Source organism: Sus scrofa, chromosome 6 (genome assembly GCF_054392235.1).
Source record: "Sus scrofa isolate SSC_HxYL_T2T_F1_AM1 chromosome 6, Sscrofa_HxYL_maternal_Yorkshire_Landrace_v2.0, whole genome shotgun sequence".
In the NCBI taxonomy this organism is placed as follows: Eukaryota; Metazoa; Chordata; class Mammalia; order Artiodactyla; family Suidae; genus Sus; species Sus scrofa.
The window spans coordinates 64,152,445-64,158,606 of NC_139388.1; the positions used below are offsets into that span (position 1 = coordinate 64,152,445).

At 42.2% G+C, this 6,162-nt stretch overlaps 1 pseudogene; it reads right to left on the reverse strand.

Moving 5' to 3' along the window:
* Positions 1 to 4,431: 4,431 nt before the first annotated feature.
* Positions 4,432 to 5,344, reverse strand: LOC146402491 (vomeronasal type-1 receptor 4-like; annotated as a pseudogene).
* Positions 5,345 to 6,162: the final 818 nt, after the last annotated feature.

The window sequence follows — 6,162 nt, forward strand, 5'->3', positions numbered from 1 at the left end:
ACAGGAGTGAGAGTTCTGAGCCCCACACCAAACTCCCATGTGTGGGGATCTAGCACTGGGAGAAAGAGCCCCCAGAGCATCTGGCCTTGAAGGCCAGTGGGGCTTGTGCACAGGAGCTCCACAGGACTGGGGGAAATGGAGACCCCATTCTTAAAAGGCACATGCAGACTTTCACATTCACTGGGCCCCAGGGCAAAGCAAAGGCTCCACAGGAATCTGGGTTGGACCTGACTGCAGTTCCTGGAGGACCTCCTGGGAAAACAGGGGGTGAATATGCCTTGTTGTGGGGGAAGGGCATTGGAGGCAAAGCTCTTGGGAGTATTCAGCAGCGTGCCTTTCTCTGGAGGTTGGAGAATCTGGCCGCACCCATCAATGCTGAGAAGCCCCAGGCCAAACAACAATCCAGGTGGGATCACAGCCCCACACATCAGTAAACAGGCTGCCTAAAGACCCCCCAGTCACACAGCTACCTCTAATCATACCCAGAGACAAAGCCCCACCCACCAGAGGGATGGGAATCAGCCCAACCTACCAGTGGGCAGGCACCAGTCCCCTCCATCAGGAAGCCTACAGCAAGCCCCCATACCAACTTCAGCCACAAGGGGGGCAAACACCAGAAGTAAGAGAGGCTACAACTCTACTATCTGTAAAAAGGTCACCACACCAAAAACCTATAAAAATGAAAAGAGAGAGAACTATAACTCAGATGAAGGAGAAAGAAAAAACCCCAGAAAATCAGCTAAGCAATGAGGAGATTCTCAGCCTCCAGGAAAAAGACTTTAGACTGTTGATGCTGAAGATGATGCAAGACATTGGAAATAAACTGGAGGCAAAGATGGATAACTTACAGGAAACACTGAGCAAAGAGATACAAGATATAAAACTTAAACAAGAAGAGATGCAAAATACAATAACTGAAATAAAAAATTCACTAGAAGCAGCTAACAGCAGAATACAGGAGGCAGAAGAAAGAATTAGTGAGGTGGAGGACAGATTAGTAGAAATTACGGATGCAGAACAGAAAAGAGAAAAAAGATTGAAAACAAATGAAGAGAGTCTCAGAGAACTCTGGGACAACGTTAAACGCACCAACATCTGTATTATAGGGGTGCCAGAAGGAGAAGAGAGAGATAAGGGGACAGAAAAAATATTCCAAGAGATTAGCCAAAAACTTCCCCGAGTGGAAAGGAACCACTCACGCAAATCCAGGAAGCACAACGAGTACCATACAAAATAAACCCAAGGAGGAACACCCCAAGACACATAATAATCAAACTGACTGAAATTAAAGACAAAGAGAAAATCTTGAAAGCAGCTAGGGAAAAGAAACAAATAACATACAAGGGAACCCCGATAAGGCTATTGGCAGATTTTTCAGCAGAAACTCTGCAGGCCAGAAGGGAGTGGCATGATGTACTTAACGTGATGAAAGGAAAAAACCTCCAACCAAGACTACTTTACCCAGCAAGGCTCTCCTTCAGATTTGAAGGAGAAATCAAAACCTTCACAGATAAGCAAAAGCTGAGAGAATTCAGCAACACTGAACCAGCCTTACAATATATGCAATCTAAAATATGGCCCAATGAACCTGTCTATGAAATGGAAACAGACACAGACATAGAAAACAGACTTGTGGTTGCCATGGGGCAGGGGAAGGGGTGGGGTGGAATAGGCATTTGGGGTTAGTAGGTGCAAACTAGGACTTTTAGACTGGATATGCCATGAGGTCCTGCTGTATAGAACAGGGAATTGTATCCAGTCACTTCTGATAGAACATGACGGGGATGATGTGAGAAAAAGAATATATATATGTATGTGAATGACTGGGTCCCTTCGCTGTAAATCAAATAGACTTTAACAACAAATAAAAAATAAGTAGTATTTGGTATTATTGGCAGACATGTGTTATCCACATCATCTCCACTAGAAGCAGCTAACAGCAGAATACAGGAGGCAGAAGAAAGAATTAGTGAGATATGCTCATCTCTCTGTAAGTTGTCCCCTGAAGAGCTTGTTGGTGTATAAATTTGTGGGAACTCCGACATGCTAACACTGCAAGAATCAGACCTTAACTAAGAGGAATTTCAATGCTTCTGGTTTTGGTAAAATTGTGTGTGGAACCAAGAGAGGCCCCGCCTGTCACAGTCCCAGGAAAATGCTGCAGAGCATGGCCTGTCCTTGGATGATTCAAAGGGTAACATTTTGTAGGGATGGGTCAGTGCAGGACAGGCGGGAATGACGTCAGAGCAGAAACTGTCATGGCCTGCCGATGGCGTGGTGTCAGGACTGAAATCACTGACACCAAAAACACCGTTCAGACTGAAGTGGAGAGCATCCTTTGAAGCCGGTCACCAGAAACTTGCAGAGAATTTTAAAAAGCTCGAAAACAATTGTATTTTTCCAGAGGAGATTGTCACAGCATAATGTTCCACCTCCATCGGCTCTCTGATATTTACTAGTTCCTACCAGATCTGTCTCATTTTGAATCCTGGCTCTGCCACCTAGTTGTCAATTTTCAGGAAATCAAAGGTAGGAAAACAAGGGTCGGCCCAGAATTTTGCATCTCCTAAAAAGGACCTTCCAGAAGTAGGATGACACCTCTGCTGTTTTTCTCCTTTTGAGCTTCATTCCTTTCTTGTCATTTCCTTTACCCTCCCAGGTGCAGATGGTGTTGGCACAGCTGCAGAAGCACATGTAGTGGCACGGGAGCCCTCTTAGAGGGCAGGGCAAGGAGGGAGGAAGCTGGTAAACAGCCTTGTGGTTGAGTGTTTTAGACGCCACCTCTCCAAGGAGGTGGGCTTTGTGGAGGGAGGGTATCCTTGTGAAAGGACAAACCAACGTTGCATGAAGGTGCTGAGGGGGGATGTGGGAATGCAGGAAGGTAGGACAATGGGATCCTTAAACATGAAGAAAGGATTCAGCAAATAATATATACATTGGTGTGGACAGAGTCCAGGTTTCTCACCATTGGAGAAATATTTGTAAAGGTAGATGTATGAAAGGCTAGAATGACCCTTGGGGTTGGTTTTGACTTGGAGGATTTGTGAATAACTCAGAGCTCATTATAAAAAGATATGTGTGTGAATTTGCATGTGTATTTCCACATGCATGAAACCCAAACCGCTCTCTCTGCTGAGAGGTCCCAGAATCCATCATAGTGGCAGCAAGGTTCAGAGCTCATAGCAGACCTTGATTTCTACACACGGATTTCCATTTGCAGGAGTCAGTGTTCTTTGATTAAAACAACAACAACAACAACACACGAGAGCACAGAGCATTACAAGCTATGTGAAATCAAACTCTTTCAAGATTCTCATAGATTCTTTGAAATGGTCACCAGCAGTTTTAACTAGAGTGTAATAATTTGGGAATCTGTATATAATGGCTACCATAATCAATACAAAATAGTCATACCTTAACAGTATCAAAATGGTCTATTCAGACCCCAGACAGTCACAAAGAAGGCAGAAGGAAAAACAAAGAGAGATATATGGGTAGTACAAAGAGAAAACTAGACTTTTCTGTTTTTCATTGATGAAAACTACAAATGTTTAGGTGACAAGTATAAAGGGGGCAGATTCTACTCCTTATTTCAAATCACTTCAACCATCCAATTAACCAAAATTACAGAGGGTCATCCATGTAAAGAAAAATACAGCTTTCAACTTTGAAGAACATGGATTTTCTGTGTAATCCTAGTTTTTTTTGAAAAACACAGTTAAATAAAGATTCAAGGTAATATAGAAAAACACCCTTTTTCCAAGCTTGTCTTCATCTATGAAATAAAATCTCCACCCCCTCTGGAGTAATATTCAGCTGGACCAATATTAGAGTATGCACCAATATTTTTCAGGTATTAGGCACAGTCACATAGAAATAAAATATGTGAAACCATTTAAAATATTTCTTAAGAAAGGAGATTTCTTCCAGGCAGTTGGATTGATCAAGGAGGAAACTGGTTTCCTCAATAATTTGGAGCATGTTTTTTGAGCCAATCATTTGATGGGTTTGCTTTCAAATATTTCAATGAGACAATATTATTAAATTGACCTTTCAAGTTCATTGGATTTTATGTAAAGATTTGACCCTGATGACAAACATCAAAAGGTACAAATGACCAGATATAAAGTAAGTCATGGGGATATAATGTACAGTATGGTAATTATAGCAAATAATAACATGTCTTTTCAAATTTGCTGAGTGAGTAAATCTCAGAGGGCTTCCTCACAAGAAAAATAATTTTGTATCTTTGCATGAATATGATCATTCATACTTTCTGTGATGATATAATATAAACAAACACAGAATCATTATTTTGAACAATTGAAATTTCTACAATGTATTTTAATTATATCTCAAAAATGGTACTGAGTAAATAGTCAGAGAATAAATATGTTTATTAGAGAAGTTGCCTTCTACATATTCTACATTTCAACCACAATTTCTTACACCTCGAGAGCAGCATCTAGGAGCTCTAGGATCCCCAAGGATTAGAAAGAAGGGGCTAAAAGTGGGGAAACACGAAGCCAGAAGATGAGTGGTCTGTATCAACCATAGATGCAAATGTGTATAGGCAGTGACATAAAAAGCAAAACTGGAATTCAGCACAAAGAAGAAGACAAAGGTGACCACCAGCATCAGGATGGTGTGGGCAGCTCTGGTCTATGGGGGGCATTGGCGGTAGGCAGTGGGCCTGTGAATATACTGCATTCTCTGGTGGTGTCTGTGCAGGAGAAGCAGCATGGAGCCACTGGACCAGGCCATGAGGCCAATAAACAGGACATCAGAGATGGACCATAAGCATCCAAAGCCTGTATCAGGACCTGAAGATGAGCAGAACCAATTACCTTGGGTATCAGTATAGTTGTGCATGTCCTGCGGACCAGTGATTTTCAAAGGAACATGGATGTACATTAAGACACCGAATATCCACAAGACATAACAGGAAGGACCAATGATCTTGGGGGCTCTTCCTTGGAGCGTTGTCTTCTCTGCTCTCCTGGACATGAGAATGAAGACATGATAGGTGCTCAGGACACAGGTGAAGCACAGGGTGGAGCTGCAAGCTACTTTCCGTGTATAAGATACAAATTTACACACAATTCTGGACAGAGGGCTCCTTGAAACAAAAGCTCCACTATGTGGGGAAACCCAGAGGAAAGAAGAACTAGGAGACTGGCGATGGCCATGTGTGTGAGTCTCTGCTTGTGGCCAAGCAAGACTGGAAACGTATGGTGGAAGAAGAGAATGACACTGGCCAGAGCCTCAACGCCCATCTGTAAAAGATATATGGTTTTCAGAGCTGCCTGGCTTGTGTTCTTAGGACATCTTTGTGAAAAGACATGGAGATGGCTTCAGAGTGGTCTAGAGCAGAAAGGAGTCTGTCCTGGTGATGACATCAGCTGTCTTCTCGCATAACCAACACTGGGCAGGAGTCTCGCTCTTTTTTCCTCCTGAGAAGGGAGACACTGTCAAACTCCAGAACAATGACTCTCCCCAGAGAAGAGGACAAGTAATAACAGTCCCCATCATTACTGGTATTTATTCCCAATTACTTCAATCCTGATTCCCCACCTGTGTTGAAGGTCCATGAAGTGAAGAAACAAGTCTGTCTTGTTCGACAACACTGTTGGCCCAGATGAAGCTATCTCCTTATCATTATTCACAGAAATAGAAAAAATCCTACATTTGTACACAGCTACAAAACATCCCAAATAACCAAGGCAATCTTGAGAAAGAAGAACAAAGCTGGAGGCATCGGAATCCCTCATTTCAACTATATACGTGAAAGTTATGGTAACCTAGTAGTATGGTGTTGACATAAAAATAAGTCAAAGGAACAGCATAGAGAGCACAGAAATAAAGTCATGCACCAGTGGTTAATTAATGTTTGCAAACAGCACTAAGAATATACAGTGAAAAAGAATGTACATGTATGTGTAACTGGGTCACCATGCTGCACACTGGAAAAAAATTGTGTTGGGGACTAACAACAACAACAACAACAACAAAAAACAATCTATTTAATAAGCAGTGTTTGGAAAACTGGATATCCATATTTCAGAATGAAACTGAGAGGCTAAACCTTACAAGTTCCAATGGCATAAAAATGTAACCGTATGGGTAATGGATGTTAACTAGACTTATTGTGATCAGTTGGCA